The sequence below is a fragment of the Haliotis rubra genome, unplaced genomic scaffold (genome assembly GCF_003918875.1).
Source record: "Haliotis rubra isolate DU_JTF1 unplaced genomic scaffold, ASM391887v1 Scf170, whole genome shotgun sequence".
NCBI classification, from domain to species: domain Eukaryota; kingdom Metazoa; phylum Mollusca; class Gastropoda; order Lepetellida; family Haliotidae; genus Haliotis; species Haliotis rubra.
The window spans coordinates 1,231,666-1,256,131 of record NW_025765670.1 but is presented as its reverse complement, the minus strand read 5'-3'; the positions used below and the strand labels follow the sequence as shown (position 1 = coordinate 1,256,131).

The 24,466-nt window shown below is 38.2% G+C and overlaps 1 long non-coding RNA gene across 1 annotated transcript; it reads right to left on the bottom strand.

Annotated features, from left to right (window-relative positions):
- Nucleotides 1-3,202: 3,202 nt before the first annotated feature.
- On the bottom strand, nt 3,203-24,120 carry LOC124272534. Its single transcript, XR_006897349.1, has 3 exons — nt 24,107-24,120; nt 21,666-21,672; nt 3,203-3,332 (listed from the first exon to the last, which is right to left on the bottom strand). It is a non-coding gene; the product is annotated as an uncharacterized LOC124272534 (long non-coding RNA).
- Nucleotides 24,121-24,466: the final 346 nt, after the last annotated feature.

The window sequence follows — 24,466 nt, the reverse complement described above, 5'->3', positions numbered from 1 at the left end:
AGTATTTTGTCAAGTCACCATGGGCAGCAATGCAGGCTTCAATGCAGCGGGGCATACTAGTGATCAAAGAAGTTAGAAAGTCGTGGTCCATGCTGTCCCAAAATCGGACCACCTCTTCTTTCATTTCAGCAATATTTGTCAGATTTTTCTTATTGACACTTTCCTTCATAAGTCCCCAAATATTTTCTATTGGATTTAGGTCAAGGCCCATGCTTAGCCAATCTAATAATGTCCGAATTTTTGGTCCGAAACCAGGCCTGCAAATGCTTTGACCGATGTTTTTGGTCACTGTCCTGCACAGAAATGCCACCCCACACGTTAAATTTCGGACTGCAAATAGACTCCTTCGTTTGTTTTTAGAATCAAGAATACCAAGCCGCCTCCTGTCACCGACAGTCAATTTTCTGGGCCTACCTGGGCCTACCTAGGCTTCCCTGGTGCTCAGTGCTATATCCATTTGCAATATTTTTCAGAACACAATAAACAGTGGACAAAGGGATGCTTGTTCTACTTGAAACCACTTTAGCTGATCAGATGTCCTTGTTATAATACTCTAAAATCAACTTCCCTTTCTCTAAATCATCCATACTGAGGATCACTGAAAATGTCGTCTGCTAGCAAGCAAACAAAAAGGAACCTGTCAGAGCTTTAACAGGAAGTGTTATTACATTACAATAAACCTTTCACCAACATTTTACCCACATCAAACAAAAACATTTTAGACATGTTGAACCTATTGACACTAGGGCTGGATATTGCCCTGATTTTCATTTTGCCATATATTGCAATAATTTAAGAGATATTGCTTTCCCTTTTTGTGATATATTGACTGGAAGGTTTCTGCCCAAGTGCGTACATCATAAATTCATAATAGCTCTCTATTGATGTGCGACATCATCTTCTTAGTCGCTGTTACATCATACTTTCAGGCTCACCTTCCACATTGTGTATGGCTGTGTGACAATCGTTTACAGATAAATAAAATGATATTGAGCCTTAATGTGGAATGTTTAATTGAAGCATTGCAACAAAGTTTTGCGAACATAATGATAAAAACAATAGTATAACATGATTTTCATGGTCAGTGTTTGTTTGCTTCAACAGAATGCACTTCAATGCAGTATGTAATTATTGTTACTGTATGTCAGTGATTCATTCAGATTCAACTCCCAATATAAACATGTGTTAACATGAACTATTGCAAAATGAAACAAATCATGATTTAGTTTAACTACTTGAGCTTAATATCAACTAAGATCCTTGACTAGAATGTCATTATATAGTCCTACAAAATTTATGAGTCAAAGAACCTTTATGCTAAATTGATATCATATGTCCCGTTATGAAACAAACAAAAATAACCAAATACTGGGAATTGTGAAATGGTCACTCAGAGCCAGAGGCTCTACTAATAAGTCCAAATAAACAAATGGTCCATTTGAGGCCACTTAATTCCTCAAAATGAAACCATTCAAACCCACAAAACGTAAAGCATTTGGTAGAACATATGGCACTTTTGGAGCCACTTATAATGTCATTTCCACTTGTAAAATGTTACGTGAAACCAACAGAAATAAAAACATATTTGGCACTTTTAGAGCATATTTTTTTACATGGAAATCAAGGGGAGATCATTCAAAGGGAGCTAACTCTGGATGACCCAATATATTGCAGAATCTGAAGCATATAGCGATAATCGTATCACGAGACACTGTACCGGTGTATACTGGTATACCGGTAATATTGCACAGCTCTAGTTGACACAGTACATATGAGACATTTCTTCCGCCAAAATCATATATGTTCAGAGACTTAGAGGGTTAGTCTGTAATCACCCAGTATCAGCCAAAACATTTACATGAGTGTCGTCGTATTTTTATTATTACTAGCTGTGGGTATAACTGCTGATCATCCAAAAAGTCTTATTATTATCAACATCTGAACTACCGGTGCCATTTTATTCTACTGAAAACAAAATAATTCATGAGGTAAAGACTGAGTTCTGAAGATTTTACGGCAAGGGCACAGAAACAGATGTCAGCCAATACCCCAAACCAACATTCTTTGAGTGAGTGAGTTTAATTTTACGCCACACTCAGCAATATTCCAGCTATGTGGCGACGGTCTGTAAATAATCGAGTCTGAACCAGACAAATCAGTGATCAACAGCATGAGCATCGATCTGCGTAATTGTGAACTGATAACATGTGTCAACCAAGTCAGCAAGCCTGAACACCCAATCCCGTTAGTCGCCAGTCTTAGTCTTGGGTTACTGAAGATCAATTCATGGGTCTTCATGGGTTAACATTCTTTGAACCTGCTTTGTAAACTATACCAGTTCCAAACCAACATTCATTAATGTTTTTAATTTTTTTTAAATTTGGTTACTCATATTCTTCAACATAGATACAAAAGTCTATGACTACATACAATTATTATTCTTATTAATAAATAGCATGTAGAAAAGTTTTTGTGCCACTGGTCCACCAACAGGCATGCCTACAGGTGACCCACCTTCAGGAAAGAAGTTTAATGCTTTTGAGAGTCATCGTTCATACAAGCTTGACATCCATGATACCTACTTTACCAGTAATACAAGCAGATTAAACAATGTGACATATTTCAATGTGATGGCACAGCTGCTTGAAAAAGTGCATGCATGTTGTTACTCTACAATGAATATGCTTAACAAAAACACAAAAATTGTGTTTCTGAAAATTGTGCACGTAGGAGAAACTAGCTGTCCAATGGTCTCATCAAGGAAGAAAATACAATTACAGAGCTCCAGATAAGATTTAGCTCATGTGGGTACTGTACCCACTGTATTTTTTTGGAGTGGGTATTATGAATGTTGAGCGGGTATTTCATTTTCCATTACCCACTGCTTTCAAATATGTGCGTATTTCAGTCATTTTACTCACCTAAGTATTATGTGACTGAGTAAGTTTACTAAGCAGGTATGTTCTGCCTTATGTCATACCTAATCAAAACCAACTTAAATATAATGGAAATGATTTGATAAAAAATCACTCATCCTATACTGACAGAACAACATTTGTCCTATACTAACAGTACAACTTGATAGCAATCGATGTCTTTTTCATTACGCGAGCGATTTTCATAAATATATTCCGTACGCATTTGTTTTAAACTTTTTGCGTATCTAACATTTTAAATGCGTAATTGGTAAGGGTGATGGGGTAGCCTAGTGGTTAAAGTGTTTGCTCATCATGCTGAAGACCCGTGTTCGATTCCCCACACGGGTACGGTGTGAAGCGAATTTCTGGTGTGACCTGCCGTGTTATTGCTGGAATATTGCTAAAACTAATAAACTCACTCGCTCACTCATAGAAACCATAATGAAACTCAGATTGGTACCTCTTGAACACAGTGGGTTTGATCGGATTCATGGGGAAAATGCACATGAAGTTTCAGCTTCACTTTCCCAGACTTTTCTAAGAAAAAGATTTCAACGAAGCGTGACAGACAGCATACATGGATCCAATTTTACTGGGATTTATTTAAATTTGTAACCAATATGTCAGGTCAACAGGTACAGTTTGCAAAGGTTCTTAGTTTTTCACACAATTAGGTGAGTCAGTGAATGAGTTTTGATTTTACGCCGCTTTTAGCAATATTCCAGCAATATATCACGGTGCAAAAGTTCTTAGTTTTTCACACAATTAAGTGAGTGAGTGAATGAGTTTTGGTTTTACGCCGCTTTTAGCAATATTCCAGCAATATCACGGTGGGGGACACCAGAAAAGGGCTTCACATATTGTACCCATGTGGGGAATCAACCTCGGATATTCAGCGTGACAAGCAAACGCTTTAACCACTAAGCTACCCCACCGCCCCTTAAGAGGGAATAATGTGGGTTTTATGACCCTTTTAGCAATATTCCAGTGATATCACGGGGCACCAGATATGGGCTTCACACATTGTACCCATGTGGGGAATCAAACCCAGATCTTCAGATGCTTTAACCACTAGGCTACCCCAATGCCTCACACAAGTTATATTTTTTATTTTGAGACAAAGAATAGAATACAAATATGGAATATGTCTGGTTTTACTGCACAAGACATTTTAGTGAACTGATGTGTAATATGTAGTGATATATATTATACATGTGTATATATAGATTGAGGCAAGCTTGTTCTGATTTTGTGTTTCTATCCCTTTTACAAAATATGCTCAATTTCTCTTTACAGAAAGAGGGCCCCTGGTTGAGCTAGTTGCGCTATAATGTAACTAACCCTGCTGGATCTTGAATCTTCTTGCAGTGGTTAAGTTGCAGTGGCAACAAAAGACAGACTGACTGACTGAGTTTGGTTTTACGCCGCTTTTAGCGATATTCCAGCAATATCACGGCGGGGGACACCAGAGATGGGCTTCACTCATTGTACCCATGTGGGGATTCGAACCAGGGTCTTCGGGGCAACAACAGACTGACTGACTGAGTTTAGTTTTACGCCGCTTTTAGCAATATTCCAGCAATATCACGGCGGGGGACACCAGAAATGGGCTTAACAGGCAACAAAAGAAGCTAGATGATGTTGCTGGCACACATAAATGTTATATGTGACTACACATTAGCAAATGTCATATGCCTGAAGTGAGAGGACAAACCGACAACAATCTCATGTTATTAATCATTATGGTGACCATGTCAATTATCATCTCATTTGGGAGTGTCAGGCATCACCAATGACAGATTACTCGTGAATTTAGACATCACATTACAATACACACAAAAACAATAGCTCAATGCTTCAAAAGGTATCAAAGTCACAATTGCTGGTTACAGTGGAAGTTGTCTAAACCGGCACTCGTCGTGACTAAAGAAATAATCCGGTTTACACAGCATGCTGGATTGTACAGATGACACGGTTATTTCCAACTAGAAGTGAACCAGTTTTGTCACTCTCATATACATTGTTCTATCACAATAAAACATGTCAACTCACCAGTAACATGTACAAGTATACCCATGCTGAACTAAGATTAAAATGTCTTTGTCGGCAACCATGTAGTTTCAACGCAAGATTAATTGGTGACAATACACATCCAGCCGACTCCTCACCATGTGCCAGATTAGACAGCTCTGATTACAGTATAAACCCATATAAGGGGAGCTCATTTCATGCCAAGATCCGGAATTGACAGCTGCCGGATTGCAGAGCTTTAGTTTTAAATGATGACACATGCACTAGCCACAGACGGGACTGAGATTTTATGCTGGTGTTGACAACTTGCAGGATTGGACAACTGCCGGTTTTGACAGCTTCCACTGTAGTGAACAGTGGTATGTGACAGACACTCCTGACCTTATTTCTTCCATATGCCAACCATGTATTACATTTTGTATTTAAAACCTCACATTATCAACAATTTTCATATGTGCGTGCTTGCGTGTGTTTCGGGAGGAGTTGATGGGTGAGTGTTTTTATACGCGGCGTTTATCGATATTCCAGCCATATCACAGTGGTGTACACCAGAAATGCGTTTCACACATTGTGTCCATGTGGGGAATCGAACACAGGTCTTCGACGTGACAAGATAACACTTTAACCATTAGGCTACCCCATTGTCCCCTGTTGGGGAAGGTTAAGAACAATGCATTGTTAACTCACATTTCTGAGCATCATCAAATATCCATTATCACAATCAAATCTAAATTAAAAACTTAGATAGTTTTTCACAGAAAAAATTATTCATGTCACAGCAAAGAGATACAACGAATGAGTTTCATACATTGTACCCATGAGGGAATCAAACCTGGGCCTTTGGCATGAGCGAATAAGGGTGGTTTTAAGGCGCTTTTAGCAATATTCCAGTAATATGACTGCAAGTGACACTTATAAGAAATGGGGTTCACACATTGTACCCATGTGGGGACTAAACCCATGCCTTAACCACTAGACTACAACAAATTGAATTTTTTTATCTGAGACAAATACTGGTATGTCTATGTCTGGTTATATTTGACCTCACATATTAGTGAATGCAGGGATGTACCTTGAGTCCTGTATTTGAGGGTCCCTGGGACTCGTACTCTTAATTTTCAGGAGTTCTGGACAACAAAATGGGGGTCCCATACACTTAAATATTATTATTAATACTGCTATTGTATTGTGTATCATGATCACCACATTAATGGTTACAGTTATTAAATTGCAAATGATACCATAACCCAGCCAGTAGCAAACTCAGTGATAACCTATTGATAATTGATTTGAATTTGTACAAAAAGTATTTGGACTTTTTCTGCGTCCCTGTGGATGTGCAAATACATTTCGTTGCATCTGTTGTCAATTTTTATGTGTATAGGATGCAGGACTTATGCAGTTATACAGATCACATATGTAGATTCAGGTAAGCTTGCTCTGATTTTGGCTTGTACTTGTTTTTGACACTTTAACCACTTGGCTTGCCTACCGTCCCAAGTCAAGATAGAGGAAATCCTGCAACATGTCGTCTAGAATCTGGCTCATCATTTTCAACAGGACAGAGCAGGTGCACTCACCACAGCCAACGGATCTGACAATTATCCAATCGAAATCCATCATGACATCATGCACTGGCCTCTGATAAACAGGATACCCTTTCCAAGAACGTATTCTATTTTCAGCTTTTCTACAATATTGTCAACGGAACTGACATTTATCCAATCGAAATCCATCATGACATCATGCACTGGCCTTAGACTAACAACTAGTCTCTGAAATGAACATATTTTACTAAAAAAAGTTCATAGTAAAAATAAAATATAATATGAAAAGGAGCCCTGAGACTTTCTTCTGCTGAGGAAATCTAGACTTGCCACATTTTCTAGACTTGTGTGGGCTTTCTTGGATATATTTGCTTCAGGGTCTGTACTAGAGACTACACTGGCCTCTGATAAACAGGATACCCTTTCCAAGAACGTATTCTATTTTCAGCTTTTCTACAATATTGTCCCGTTTCTACAAAAACAGGACATTGAATAACTTAAAGGTCACATGCAACCAAAAAATCAAACATAATTAAAACACAATTATCACTTATTCATGACATATAATATACATTGCTGGTTATGAAAAAACATATAAACAAAATTATAAGCGTACAACCGCAAATCAAAAGTGCAATATTGTGTGCTTGGGTTTACTTCCCAAGAAATGAAGCAGCCGGGATACCGAACCCAGTCAGAGCGGGTGGGTGTGCACTCAAGTGTAACGGCTGGTTCATTTGCAGATGCCCTCACGGTTCATTGTTAGTGTATATATAGAGATGTTGGGTTTTGTAGTTACATGCTCATTTTTTGTGTATAACATTTTGCAATCAACAGACATCATAACATGTCATGTGTACAAGTATCACACCTGCCTGTCTGTGTAATTACATAATGTGACAGAGACCGAACTGGGGCCATAAATCAATGCGTTTTGTTTATGGTGTATAGCCTGATTGGTGTTAAGTTCAAATTGCATGTGGTCAGTGATCGCAGTTGTGTATTGAATATTGTCATTAGCAGACAGGCAGACAGGCAGGCAGACACACAGGTGTCAATAAAACAAGACATTGAGTTTTGTCTTTGACAACGACATATCTATATCACAGTTAGAAATTCTGTAAATAATAATGACATTGCTTTTAAGTATCGAACTGAGAAAGTGACTCGGTAAGAAGAACGTGTGGTGAAATAGACAAATGAAATTATATAAACAGTTTATTTACTGTCATAACATATAAAAAGCTCACGCCTGTGAGATATCAACAAAACATTAGGCAAATAGCTCACACCAAAGCCTTCACCGAGTATTCACCGGACAGCCCGCTTCCAAGTTGCGCGAACCTATTTCACTGCGCACGTGCAATGAGCGCAGCCCAGCTGTTGAAATCAGTTTTCCCCCGAAAAGTCGGGGGAAAATTAGTGAATCGTTTGAACTCCGATTTTGGGCGTTTTTTTGTCATCGCGTTATTTTTCAACTTTATAAGTTGAATTTGCATTTTTGATGATTTGTTTCGGTAAGTCCATACCGAAAGGTATCAGAATCTGCAAAGTTGTGTTTTAAATATATCACCTATAGCATGTACACTGATGTTATCATGTAAACCTGTGGTTTAAATATCTTGTAATAGGAATAAACATGTATTTAGTGAGCCATTACAAGTTAAATACATATTATCCTACCTCATGTAAGAATGTCCATCTCTGATTGGTTCACCTGACCTTGAACAAATTACCATGTATGCCCGGTGCACACCCAAACACAACCCAAGTGGGTTATAAATCTTTGTGAGGGAGAATAAATCATTATGCCCCACCCAATGGAAAAAGCTTGCATCCACGGTTGTCAGTGGACCGTGAATCAGTGTTTCAGATCGTCAAGTCAGTGCCATGTCAGTAAAATATATGATTGAATTTCAGTTTGTTTTATTGCTATATTTACATTATGTACAACATTAGAAGAATCACATTCGATATGATGATGAAGATAGTAAATACTCTAGATTAGGAATAAACAATATATCGTTGTAGCATTATGATTCGGGGTATATGGGGTTATAACCCTGTATAATCCTTATCACAATGCTACAACTTATATTATACATTCCTAATCCAGAGTATTTACCATCTCCATCATCATATAATGTGATTCTTCTATTGTTGATTTCACATCCTCATCACTGACAACAGTATCGAAACATTACAGTACAAAGGTTTTCTTTCAGGAATGTATATATATACTCTTCAAAAAAAGAAACTTGAAATGCTGTTTTGGAGTTTACTTACTGAGTGCATATAACTGATTCAAACATGACATCATTGCTCAGTTACAGTAAAATCATCACTTTACAAATTTCCAAAACATGATTATCCAGAAAGTGTTTGGTAAAACCACTGAGGGCTATTAAAGCCACTCTCTCAGAGCAAAATGTCAGTATCTGGTGTGACCACCATGAGCATCGATAACAGCTTGGCAGCGGTGACCCATAGAAAAAATGAGATGCCAAATGCTGTCTTGAGGAATTTTTTGATACACTTGCTGAAGTGCTGTGTGCAGTTCTTGTAGAGTCTGAGGTGGCGGATTACGCTGGCGCAAGCGTCAACCAAGTGTGTCCCATAGATGTTCAATGGGGCACAAATCTGGTGATTGAGAAGGCCAAGTTAACAACTGAACATTATTTTGCTGGAGGAAGACCTGTCAAACACGTGCAACGTAAGGTCAAAGATCATGTTGATGTAGGGAACGGTGTGACATTGAACTGGTCTTCTGGCAAAAAGTCTGGCTTTCCATAGCCAATTGCGCACTGTCTGGTCGGAGATTCGGAGCAGTCCAGGTATTTGGATTGTTGTGGATGATGCGGCCATGGTGTTTGAACGAAAATGTTTTTACCAGATGTAGCGATCCTGGGCGGCAGTGGTAACTCCAGGTCGACCTGACCTGGGTCTGTCATTAACACCCCCAGTATTTTTGCATTGGATCCATAGGTTTGAGATGGTCTGCCTGGTCACGGTGAAGTGCCTTGCCACATCATTTTTCGATGTCCATCCTTGTAAACGGCCATTGTGTCATTGAGCTTCTGTCAGTCTTTTCATTCTCTTGTCTACAGTGGCTTAAAGCAATGCATGTGGGGTATCATGATGTGGCTTTTTAAAGCCTACTGTCATAGACTTCAGCTCAGGGTGATACACAATTTCATGATGCTCGTGCATTTCATGTAGGGTGCATTTTAGCGATTCACTACAGACGTGAGTGTAACGTTACATTTTTGTTAAACATTTCTTTTTTCAAACGTTTTGTTGTCGGCAACCATTCCCCCACATGCTGGGATTCAGCATGGATTGGTTTGTGTCAAATATTTTCCCAAAACTCAAATATGTCCTATGTACTATTAAATGGCAGTGCAGATCTTCCGTACAGTGACCATAATCAAATTTTTCAAAAGATGTTCAAAAATATATATCAAACTCCCGAAGGTTCAGTAATTGGATATAATGTTTATGATCTAAATAAATCATGTATTAATTGTATTGTATATATCCTTTTGTATATATCTTTCTATCCCTGTATATATAGTTTCACTTTTACATGTAAGCACTGTAAATAGGAGAGGGTTTCACTAAGTTGGCATAACTTGTACCCAATCCATTCTCTTGAATAAGTATGTTTCCATAAAAAAAATCAAATCCTATGTCAAGTTTCTTTTTTTGAAGAGTATACATCATGTCAAAAGCCCAGCCAACAAAGTGCCAGATAAAACCAGTTGTTTGGCAATGGAAGCTTTGGGGTAGCCAAGCACAGGCCCTCGTGTCTTTGCGAAGATTAAAGATTAAAAAAGTATTTTTTTTAGATGACCCCCGACTTGAAATGCTACACAGTACAATACATTATGACAAGGCCGGACACTTCGGTATACCTCCACCCGCACCTGCTTTGCCGATCACTACACTACCATCGCATGCAAATGATTAAACCTTAATGTAAACATAATCATGGATGATTGGCCTATCGAGCACCAACCATGACACCTACCAATTCTGTATTGTTATTTCTGCAAGTTGATTGAAACCCGATTTTGACCCCCAACTAAACGATCTTGACACAGATGGATGACGATGTGTCCGCACAAAAGGGGGGTGTGGTCAAAGAAAGTCCTCTGATTGGTTGATCCTTGATTAGGAGATATTTACAACTGGTGCTTTCTTTTGAGAAGCCATTGCTCAAAAAATATTCTTACATTAAGCAGTCGATGAGAGAAAAAAATCAAGAGAATATATAAAGAATTGCAGATTTGGCAAGCGTTGACCAATCAGAAGGCTTGCCTCGACCACACACCCGTTTTGCCCAGGTGCCTAATCCTCATTCTGACTCACGCCATCACTCACTCACAAGGATGACATGATGTTTGCGAAGACCAAAGAGTATATAACAGACCACATATGATCCCTACAGATACATTAGAGTATTCCCAGAGGTACTATTCCCTTTATATGTTACAGTGCTTCATCATGAAAGTTAGTGAGTGAGTCAAGTTTTACACTGCCGTTAGCAATGTTCCCGGAAAATCATGGCAGAGGACACCAGAAACCAGGATGACGAGCCAAACAAGTGAACGCCTTAACCACTAGGCTACAGCACCACCCCTTCATCATTGAAGTCTATCACTGTGATCATGAGATAGACTGTTCCCTGATAAACTGAAATCTAACATATGCTATATATGGGATTACACTTTCTTTGTGAAGTTTAAAAGTCAAATACTTTTCATACAGAGTCCCATCAACAACCTCAGAACCCACAATCTTAGCGGGAAACACCAGATCACCAGCACATACAGTCTGCCATCTAACTGACACAGCGGACAACTGAGCAAGTAAAAGGAGTTAAAATTGAAAGTCACTTTGGCAATATTTCAGCCATATCGTCAACTGAGTCAGACAACTGGTAGTCAAGATCACATACATTGTGTACCCCTCTGACATGCATAAATTGGCATGGCTCAGCAATCCCACAAAGTTCGCTAAACAACCAGTAAGATTTATCCCCCTTGCACTTCGAATCAAGTCCTAAATATGTATATATTCAAAACCTATGCAGATGTTGTTTTTACAAAGTGGAAGTTTGTCAGTTTGTGACTATATGATTTATGCATATATTCTAAAGGCATGCTACACAAAAATGACCTTACACAATGAAATCCAAAGAATTCAAAAGATTCCTAGGAAATTTTCATCCTTGCTACTCACGGTGTCTAGACCATAGCAGGAAATGGGCTAAAGGTCACAGAGAACAGAGCATCACAGCCTCCCTTTAAATGTCCACATCAGGTCAGTAACCCTATTCTTGCATAAATACAGATGATAGCCATCAGGACAAGATAGTGATTGAGACAGTCCTCCAAGTAGACAGTTCCTGGTCGTGCAGAACGGTCGATAATGTCAACAGCAGCAGCGACATGTGCACAGACAGATAACATGGAAAGTGGGTCGCAGAAATATGACATCTGACATATAAGTAATTTGCTGTCATACATGCATGTACAGGATGAGGCAGATTTATGATGGACCTTGAATAACCTCCCCCCTTCCTACTGTCTTCTTCTGCAAGGCACAATGGCCTATTCATCATGCACGGCCTCTTATTACATGGTTGGTGCTTATGGAAACAACTAAAAACTCATGTAGAATATATGACATATAACGAGCGTCACATGACAACATAAATCACGTACGTGAGTGAATATCTTTTAGTTTTATGCCATTTTTAGCAATTCCCACATTGTACCCATGTTGGGAATCAAACCTGGGACTTTGACATAACGAGGTAAAGCTTTACCCATTAGGCTACCCCAATACCCCTCTATACAACCGAGAAATGGCTTATTCATTATCTACAGACTCTAAATACATGGTCTGTGCTTATGGAATTGACAGGAAAAAATTCATGTAGAATATATGATATATAACCAGTGTCAAATGACAACATAAAACTGTAAGTGAGTTAATATCGTTTTATGCCACTTTTAGCAATATGCCAGCACCATCATGGCAGTTGGATACAAATTAATTCAACCTCCTATTATGGACCCATTTTTGGAATCAAACCTGAGTCTTTGGCATGATGAGATAAGGCTTCAACCACCAAGCTACCCCAATATTCCTCGCTAATGTCAATTATGTTGTATGTGCTTAGAGATGAGTGAGTTGAGTTTTATGCCACACTCAGCAATATTCCAGCTATATGGCGGAGGTCTGTAAATAATCGAGTCTGGACCAGACAATCCAGTGATCTACATCATGAACATCCATCTTCACAATTGGGAACCGATGACATGTGTCAATCAAGTCAGCGTGCCTGACCACCCGATCCCGTTAGTCGCCTCTTATGACAAGCATAGTCACCTTTTGTGGCAAGCATGGACTGCTGAAGACCTATTCGCCCCGGATCTTCAAAGGTATATGCTCTTAGAGCATGCCCATGGCACTGTATGAGTAGCCTTATTATTATTATGTAAAAGAGTGAGTGAGTTGGGTTTTACGCCGCTTTTAGCAATATTCAAGTAGTATCACAACGGGGGACACCAGAAATGGGTTTCACACATTGTACCCATATGGAGAATTAAACTGGGGTCTTTAGCATAGAGAGCAGACGCTTTAACCACTAGGCCACCCGACCGCCCCTTATTTAAAAGAGAAACTGGACAAACACTTCATCAAAAATATGAACCTAACAGTTTGCATAGTTTATACATATCAATCTTTTTAGGACATATTTTCCATATTGTGATTTAATGTGTTTCTTAACAGCAAATTTGATTGGTATCATTAAATAAATATGTGTTACTGTTTGTTTGTTGTTTAACTCAGTACTTAGCAATATTTCAGCTGTATTAAGACAGCATGAAAACATCCGACCAGACAAGTGATTGACGTTATGAGCACTGTTCCACACTAATGTACAATGACATACTATCAAGTCACTGAATCTGCCACACTCCATAGTAATGATGACTCAGCGTAAATCTAGGTAAACATAAAATTATTATATAAATAATAGAATGTTCATCATCTGCATGGATGATACTTAAATCTACACAGCTCCCGCGAAGGTCGGGGGTTAGAATTGGTCTTCAGCAACCAATGCTTGTTGTAAGAGGCAATTAACGGGATTGGGTGGTCAGGCTCGCGGACTTGGTTGACACATGTCATCGGTTCCCCATTGCAGATCGATGCTCATGCTGTTGATCACTGGATTGTCTGGTCCAGACTCAATTATTTACAGACCGCCGCCATATAGCTGGAATATTGCTGAGTGTGGCGTAAAACTAAACTCACTCACTCACTCACTTAAATCTACATAGGAGATAGTAGACTAATGCTTAGTTCTGAATGTATACAATTGTGATAGTAGCAAATAATCACATTTAAATTGAAAAGGAGCCACAGTGAGATGGAAAATTCAGAACCTGAGGAAATCTAGACTTGTTTCATTTAGGGCTTTAGCATTGAAGGGAGGGCTTGGCAGTACAGAAAACAATGTGGTTCAGCGACAGTGAGCCAGACTAAGAAGTGAGTAGCATCTATAATTTGGCATGAAATGCATGTGGACCCGTTTTTGTAAATATCTCTTCATCCAATGACCCAATCGATCTCAAACTGTGCAAGTGGATGTTTTGTCAGACAACCTAATCACATTGTAAATCACCGATTTTATGCATTTGTATTAAAGAATCTGTCTATGTAACTGTCAACAAAATAAACAGCAGGACGCAGAAGGCTTGCAGAGGGAGGGATCCAATGACCTGTAACAGCGGCAGTGTTGGGTCATAAAGGTCAACGTTCGTCAATGTAGGTCAGCAATGCTGATGACCCTGATGTCAAAAGAATCTAACTTTGGACGCCTAAATTTTTGTACAAGGTTTTGTTTCTTGGACGTTGGTTTATTTTTCACAATTGTTATCACGATGTTCTTTTTCATGCCAAGAGCAAAAGTAATCATGTAATCCGACACCTTATAAATCGGTTTGCTATGTTTGCTCTCTTTTAAAAAAAAATTTAAACACATTGCTAATTAAACGTTTAGCATCATCTGAATAAGCTTTCATGATGACAGCTAGAACTAGTCAATGTGAATGATCCAAACGGTCTATCACTGTGCAGTGCACAGGTAACTATCACGAACTGCACGTGCATTTACCTTTATGACCCAACACTACCGCTGTTACAGGTCATTGGATCCCTCCCTCTGCAAGCCGTCTGCATTCTGCTGTTTATTTTGTTGACAGTTACATAGACAGATTCTTTAATACAAATGCATAAAATCGGTGATTTACAATGTGATTAGGTTGTCTGACAAAACATCCACTTGCACAGTTTGAGATCGATTGGGTCATTGGATGAAGAGATATTTACAAAAAAACGGGTCCACATGCATTTCATGCCAAACTATACGTTGATGCTACTGTCATTTTTGTAAAAGAAACTTTTGTCTTTGTAGATGATACACCTCCATATATGATATCATAATTGTGCGCATTGTTTCTCAGACCAGGATACTGTCGTGTGAATTTGATTTCGTAGTGGGATATAGTTCATACAAATATATACTGATCTAGTCAAATGTTTAGGTCCCTGTCGGTCAAGTATTTTCATTTGACCTTTTCTTTATTTACATAACTTTATTAAATTTGGAACATATTTCAAATTCTCAGACTATCAGTGTAAACTTTTAACGGTACCTCAAACATATTCATTATACTATAACACTACTACTTTAACAGAACGTTGATACATCATAATGAAAAGTTACTTTATAGAATGTTCTGATACTACCTCAAAAAAGACATGAAAGTAAAAAAGAAATTGTCATTATTAATTAAGCCAGAGGTTACATAAAACAGACACGGATCTATTGATAATAACTCAAGAAATTATGGTTCCAAAAGTTTATAATTCTATAGTAGAGCTGTGTCGATCCGGTTCAATTCATCGAAAATCAAATCTGACACCTTAGTTTCAATTTTCAATAACCATTATCACTATTTCGATTAGATACTGGAATACAAATGTACCTATTTAAATTATTTCCACACAGCCAGAACGTAACTTTGACTCAACTCGAGCAGTTTCGAGCACTGGAATATGGCAAAACAAGATTAGCTGATGCCGGGCTAATTATCCAATGAGAATTGTTGCTAGTAGACAACGCCAAGTTGATCATGGATTTCACAATAAAAAAGCAGAATCTGAGAAGTAAATGAAATTTGATGTATTTACTTGTATGAAGAATCGAATCGAAAATGAAAAAATCGAGGGTCCAATATCGAAAATCGAATCGAATCGAGGTCATGGTGAATCGTTGCAACCCCAGGCTAACATGCATATCATTTGGATTTTTCACTTGTCTGTAAACAAACATGCTTATTCTGACATCCGAGTAGACTGGTCTCATGTAAGCCTTTCAGTGTGCTTGTATTGAGGGTGTGTTGATACAGTGGACTGCAACAACTGGGACATTGAAGGGTATGTCAATATACATTTATGGATAAAAGGGACTGTACTGCTAGCTCTCTGTAGGTCATCCATGATAGCATGTGGAGCCGTACAACAAATGTGAACAACATGTAACTACACAAGACAAAATAGTTTTTCAAATATAAAGCTATTTTCTCAACTAAAGTTTACAATTCTGTCACACATATTTATCTAAATGTGTAGACATGTCAAAAACAAAACCGATGAAAGGTCGAACTATTCTTTCCTGGCATCCACACACAGAAAGTTTAGTACATGTTGAATCTTACAATCAACATAGCTTGCTGTGGACAGGTCGAACTATTCTAAGCTGGAATCCACACAGAAAGTTTAGTACATGTTGTATCTTACAATGAACATAACTTGATAAGGACAGGGCAAACTATTCTAAAATGAAATCCCCAAACAAAGAGTTTAGTCATAAAACTGCAGTCATGAAAACATTCAATCAAAAGCATGTGTCTATTTCAATCATTTTATCATTCCTATTTGAGTGTCAGTTAAAAAATATTCAATGGAAGGCGTTTTCTTCGAAGGGAATATCAAACTGTACAATTGCCTGACAAGAAACAAACTACATTTACACACATCTTCAAAAGAAATTAAAGTATTGTTTTCTTTGTTATTCTCATCAATGCTAAAATTCAAATGATCAGAATACCAGGGTGCTGTTCCTAAAGCAATTGTAACGCTATGACAGCAGTAAGTCTGTTTTACAGAATGGGAGTCTTCTCAGCACCAATACCTTTGCGGTTCTGATACCTTTCAAATTCTGGTTGTACTACTGGCTAGTGAACAGTTATTGTCATGTAACAGTTATCGCCAATACACCAGTATCACATGTGCGCAGTTCCGGTCAATTACAATTCTGGTATTTTTTCCCCATGATATTTGACAACAATAAAGGAAAGCAAAAGAAAAAAATTCTTCTCGGTGAGTAACATAAGAGAAAAATTAAAGATAAAATTATGAATGATATAAAATATATTTAACTTAGTCGGGGGAATGTCACACGAACTATATTATATAATATCAAGTTCAAGTTCACAAGTCATTAAATGTTTCTCATTCCCTATCAATCTACTGTAAAAACACTCAAATAGTCACACAATCAATTATTCGAGGTTACTATTGATATAAATGTATATTACTACACGAATGGCTTGAGAAATTCAGAAATGGTGATAACTGTTACAGTTATTTGAGAGAAAACATCTATTTGTACTGCCATGATTCCCTTCCGCGTTATGAAAAAACACGATCGGCTGCAGTGAACAGGCTGGACACACTGGTGAAGAGCTTATTAAGTATCATAATTAATTCTGTTTCATAAATTTAACGAATGGCGGAGTAATTTTGTAAATACCGCTAAAATATGGCGATAACTGTTCGCTAGCCAGTATACATAATATAACACTGAAGTGTAATTAACAAAAGAAATCCCTGGAACATTCCTTGTTGTATTTGTGTTATGTGGGACAAAACATTTCGAAGTAGTGTTGCAGCCCTCAATTGTGACTTTAAACAGCAGTATTGAGTCAGTTTCCACATTAATTTGTGTATGACCAGAATGATAAGTCCATTTTAGTTTGTCTGTGTTCTAAAACAGTACTGTGACTGCACTGATTCCGTTGTGAAAATGTAACAGGATAGATCTATCTGTTCTGTAGTGAAATTGTTCCATTATACCATATTTCTCAAAAGAAACTATTTCCATGAAAATGTTTTTACTACACAAATTTGCCCATTATAATTTACACTGGCAGTATTTGTTTCAAACATAATTATTCCATGTGAACAGATCGTCATTTACACAAACACAGTAAGAATGAATTACACTGGCTCCGGTCAACGTGTATGTTTTTTTATTAGGATTATTTTGAGTGGTTTAGGGTTAGGGTGTAACGGATGTCTACCCACCCCAGTGTTGACTTTACTATCGAAAACATTGACAGAACTGGGTTTCAGTTCTATAATTTCCGAGATGACACAATATCATTTCGATAATCAATTTGTTTTACCATTATTGTAGCTATTTCGTAACTTTTCAAGGAACATGTTATGCTAGTTTTAATCACTTTCGTCCAAGGCACTCAACTTCTGTTCTGTAAACTGGTAAAGTTTAGAGCACAGAAGTTCAGCGACATGTTTCGATTTTCGTTCGACGGCACGAACGAAATAGTTACGAAATATTCTCACACCCTCCAACACAGTGTTCAAATAAAACAGTCCACTTGTACTTACATGTTGATTTCACCTGTCAATCATGTCAAGCCAATGGCCTCGGCACCAATGCCATACGAAGCAGAGGCGAAGATCATAACATTGATCACTTTCCCTTGTCAGCTAACCAGGAAGTTGACTTTGTAAGAGAGTGGTCTCCCTTGAATCCTACGTCACACCCTTTATGCCCCGGCTTCTCTAACTTAGAGATAACTTATCGGAAGTGTAAAGTCCATGGAACTTGGATATAAATCAAGTGAACCTTTAACAACGATATAAGCAGAGATCTCTTATCATTTTCGCAAGTTCTAATCATCTTCCGTGTGTTTCTTAATGTTTCCTTGTTTATAATTCTTCAAGGATGTTTTCATGTTATAATCTCTTAATGTTTACTATCCATACAATTTCAAAAGGCCAAATATCAATCACCTTTGTACCTAAAAATGGTTAAATGTCAATTAATCATTTATACTTCTCATTTTATAAAATGGATACTTTAATGATAAATCCAGTTCAGACTTTTGCGTATAAAGTTATAATTCCCCAGAAAGGTCCACAGATAGGGTTTAATATGTAATATGAAAAAATAAACTCACGGAAGAAACATAAAGAAATTATGCATTTTTATACTTCTTAATTTTTATCAAAATTATAATGTTTCTTTCAACATTCTAGACATTCGACTGCATTGTCAGGTTTTGGCTACATAATAAACTCTCTTCCTGTGGTTGTTAACTAAAAAAAAATAAAAATAGGTCATTCGTTTGATAGTGAGTTTGTAGAAGTGCGAAATACGCTTTGTTTCACAACGGGGATTCCCAGGCCAGGGCCGCCGACCACTGAGGATATACGTGGTTGCTTATCGCGGAAAATATAGACTATAGATATATCGCTGAGATAGCCTAGTGGGGTCACTTGTCACGTCCATCTGCTGTTTGAGTCCCGCCTTGGTATTTATTGATTGTAACAAAGGATTGTAACATAATTCAAATGCCACTCACTCACTCACACTCAGATATTGTGTACACTTACGTAGTAGATACTGGAGTTGCATCACAATGCATCTGTACTCGACTAGATCATAGTATTCCATCAGATAGGCGGTCGGTCTACAAGCTGATCTAGTGTCAGACCACGCCATTGGAGTTTCCAGAATCGGCATGCAAAAGGGGCACGGGTGATATTGTTGGAAAATTGCTCACTCACTCACTCACTCACTCTGCCGAAGGCCCAGGTTCGATTCCCCATATGGGTACAATGTGTGAAGCCCATTTCTGGTGTCCCCCCACCGGGATATTGCTGGAATATTGCTAAAAGCGGCGTAAAATACAACTCACTCCCTCACTCACTCTATGATTCGGGACGATTTGAGCGTATTTAGAAGAGTCGATGAAATAAGTTTAAGTTCCAAAGCACTCAATGTGTCTATATGTCTATATGATTGGAAGCTCATCATTACTCCACAAGGTTAGAAATTTTGGGATAGGTACTCTGGACCTTTCTTGTCATTTCCCCCTCTACTGCACTCTTGATATTTAATGTGCTCTGGACCCGTAAAGGTCCGGTTTAGAATGAGCCTTCAGTAACCCATGCTTGTCGTAAGAGGCGACTAACGGGATCGGGTGGTCAGGCTCGCTGACTTGGTTGACACATGTCATCGGTTCCCAATTGCGCAGATCGATGCTCATGCTGTTGATCACTGGATTGTCTGGTCCAGACTCGATTATTTACAGACCGCCGCCATATAGCTGGAATATTGCTGAGTGCAGCGTAAAACTAAATTCACTCACTCACTCATGTGTTCTGTCTAACTCTGAATGTACCATAACTTCTAATACAGATGCTAATCAGCAGGCCACTACTGAGGAGGATTCATGGGTTAGATATGTATGGTCTAAGGACAGTAATAGTCAATTTGCAACACAGTTTCACAACAAATTTTTAGATATGTCTGTTACACTAACTGACCTTGTGTATACCAATATTGATGAAGCAGTTATTCTCTTAGTTAGTGTGATACAACAAACTGCCCCCATACTAGAAGTTTGTATCGTAGTTTTTTGATAAGCAGAGGGACATATCACGGCCCCCCTGGTGGGATGCCCTAAAACACGATACATATTCTGCATTACATGCACACAGAGACAATAATCAGGACTTGGATATATTTCGACAACTGCAAAAACTATTTAAAAAGACATTCATATCCAAAAAGGAGACTTATCAGTGTAAGCAGAGACAGAAACTAGTGTATTCCAGCAGTGACTCGAGCCAATTTTGGAAATTGTTGAATGTGTGACAGTCTTCCCCCATCTATCTCATGGAATCAGTGGTTTGATCACTTTCTATCATTACTTTGTGTTGACCAACCTGATGTTTTACCTATTGTCTCACCACATGTTGTAAATGCTACTGATGTGTCAATACTTAATGCTGATATTACTGAGCAGGAAGTTTTGTTTCACATTTTACATTCTCCTAACAATAAGTCCCATGGACCTGATGGTATAGCAAATGAGTTTCTTAAAGCATCAAGTGCCTCCATTGAACCTTTTCTTACAGTATTGTTTAATCAGATATTTGATAGTGGTAATTTTCCATGTGGTTGGGGCAAGAGTATTATATGCCCTCTGTTCAAATCTGGCTGTAAAAGTAACCCAAATAATTATAGGGGTATATCTCTTATTGATTCTATTTGTAAAACATTTCCCTATATTTTGAATAAGCGTTTAAAATCATGGTGCGATGCACATGAAATTATTAATGAGTCCCAGGCAGGCTTCAGAGCAGGGTACTCCACAATTGATCATATTTTCTCTCTTCAGGCTTTAGCCCAAACATATTGTGGTAAAAAGAGAGGTAGGTTTTATTGCCTTTTTATTGATTTCTCAAAGGCTTTTGACACAATAAGACATGATGTTCTCTTGCAATCTTTAGCTGAAGTTGGTATTTCTGGTAAATTATATATTAATATAATATCATCAATGTACAGCAGTTTGTCTGCATGTGTTAGAACCTCAAATGGTTAATCTAAGTGTTTTACATGTAATATTGGTACCCGTCAGGGTTGTGTGTTAAGCCCACAGCTGTTTATCATATTTATTTATAAGTTGTTTTCCTTAATGGAACAGGAAGGTGGTATAGGTGTTAATGTTTCATCTGATTTTAACAATTTGTGTTCACTTATGTTTGCAGATGATGTTTCTGCACTTTCTGATACTTGTAATCAGTTACAACAGAAGAAAAATGCACTTGAATGTTTTTGTAAACAAACTGGAATGTCAATTAATCTTAGTAAAACAAAAGTTCTTGTTTTTAGAAATGGTGGGCCATTACGGGAATATGAAAAGTGGTTCTGTAATGGTAATCCTATTGAAACTGTATCCTTCTATAAATATCTACGACTTGTATTTACACCAAAGCTTGTATGGAGTAAAGCGCAAAGCTGTCTGGTATCTCAAGCTAATAAGGCAATATTTTCTGTAAATGGTTTTCAAAAAAAGATGAGAAGAGTAAATTGTAAAGACTTATTTAAGATTTTTTACTGTACGGTTTCACCTATTTTGTGTTATGGGTCTGAGATTTGGGGTACTAACTATTGTAGCATCATTGAGTCTGTTCAGGTAAAATTTTGTAAATATTTCTTGAAAGTTGGTTAATTTACCTGTAATAACATGGTTCTCGGTGATTGTGGCAGACTTCCTCTACAAATTACTTATATGACTAAAGTAATTAATATAAATACTGGTATCACCTATTGTATATGCCTTATAATAGACTGCCAAAACATTGTTATATTATGCTCAAGTCCTTAGATTATGTTGGCCGCACTACTTGGGCAACTTGTGTCAGAAATATTTGTTTTAAGTATGGTTTTGGCTATGCATGGATCAGTCAGGATGTTGGCAATGTTGAATATTTCATATCCTTGTAAAAGCAGAGACTTTCGGATAATTTTAAACAATGTTAGTCCACTTCAATTCAAAATTCTAATAAGTGTTTTTATTACTCCCAATTTAAGACATTTTTAAATGTGGAAAGGTATTTAAATTCTGATATTCCTTTACATCTCAGATCTGCACTCTCTAAATTTAGATGTGGTAATTTTAATTTAGCTGTTGAAACTGGAAGATACAATAAAGTTAATTACAATGAGAGATTATTTTTATTTTGTAAACTGGATGACAAAAATGTTATTGAAGATGAATTCCATGTACTCCTTAAGTGTGAACGTTTTTCTGATTTAAGGTTATGATATATTCAGAAATATTTGACTGATTTTGATCCAAATGCCAATTTTATTTACATTATGAAAACACATAATGACTGTATCATAAGAGATGTCAGTATTTTTCTGTATCATGTACTTCAGCGCATTAGAAATGTTCCTCTTACACAGCATGTGGGGCGGTGGCTAGCCTAGTGGTTAAAGCGTTCGCTCGTCACGCCGAAGACCCGGGTTCGAATCCCCACATGGGTACAATGTGTGAAGCCCATTTCTGGTGTCCCCCGCCGTGATGTTGCTGGAATATTGCTAAAAGCGGCGTAAAACCAAACTCAGTCAGTCAGTCAGTACACAGCATGTGCACTAAACTATCTATATCATATGCAAATGACTGTATGATGGGCCTGTGGCCTTTTACTGAATAAACTTGTCTGTCTGTCTGTCTGCCAATGTGTCTTGAAAAATGCCTTATAATCCCCATGATCCCTGTATTTCAATCTTAGTTGCTGGACAAGAAGATAGTGAGTAGCCTACATTTCTTACTGCCGTCCTGGAGCTCCATGGAGAAGTGAGCTGGTTATTCATCGCTTATTTCCTTGCACATGGTACCTATGTTTGGGAATCGAACCCGGGACCTAACCTATCGGACGACAAGATTATGCTTTACCAATTAGTAATCGATGTGAGTATTAACAGAGGAGTGAACGTTAAAGCGCTTGGTTGCAAATTATATTAAGATATCTCGATTCTACAGAGAGACAACCTCACAATAAAACCACAGAGGGAGGATCGTTCTTACCGAATAAGCACCATATCCTCCCGAGTTTAATGTTCGGACATAGTACTTACATGTTGTTTAAGTGAATGTTGTTTGATTTGTGACTTGGTGCTTTTTGGGTTTGTTTTTTCCTTTATCTTTTTTTTCTTTTTCTTTTTTTTGTCCGTCGATCTGTAAACATTCGAATCTGGACCAAACCAACCGGCTACCCATACAATAAGCTATGTTTTCCACGTCGGAAAACCAATAATTGGCAGTTAAAAGCAAGAATTCATAATGTGCATAACTACTAAATTAATTAGAATTCTAAGATGCTTCGGTGAAAGATCAAAGGCGCCGACAGTACTTTATCAGACGATTGTGTGCACTTTTTGCATTACGTCACAATGTAACCGACGTCACGATGCATGTCAGTTGTCACCGCCTCGTACAGCCTCCTGGCAGTAAACTACACCGTTGCATCCCGTTTCTGGTTTGCAGTTGCTTCTCTCAGCTAACATCACTGGTGGAAACATTACGTTTATGTTTTCCGACGGATAAAATGTCTCAGTTTGACTCACAATTTTACAGCGAGACGGTAACGTTCGCAATGTTTACATTCCCACAATGCAATCGTGGAATGTCGCGTGACCAGTCAGCTTCATCTCCATGTACTGATCTAAACTTACGTTGGTATTAGAAATGCGACGTTCACATTGCCCGTGTACGCAAGCGTCCACGTGCTTTAACTATAATATTTCAGGGCGAAAGTGTGCTTTATTACTCTATACATGGTGGTAGAGCGAACTGTATTTCTTAAATAGGTAGAACGAATAATGTGACTAAGTAAGATAACATATATAGGGTGTACGACTCTCTCTCTCTCTCTCTCTCTCTCTCTCTCTCTCTCTCTCTCTCTCTCTCTCTCTCTCTCTCTCTCTCTCTCTCTCTCTCTCTCTCTCTCTCTCTCTCTCTCTCTCTGTGTGTCGTGTGTCGATCTGTCTCTCTCCCTCTCTCTGTCTCTCTCGCTCTGCCTCTCACTCTCTCTGTCTCTCCCCTCTCTCTCTATCTGTCTGTCTCTCTCTCTGTCTCTCTCTCTCACACTGTGTGTCGATCTGTCTCTCTCCCTCTCTGTCTCTCTCGCTCTGCCTCTCACTCTCTCTGTCTCTCCCCTCTCTCTATCTGTCTGTCTCTCTCTCTGTCTGTCTCTCTCTCTCTCCTCTCTCTCTCTCTC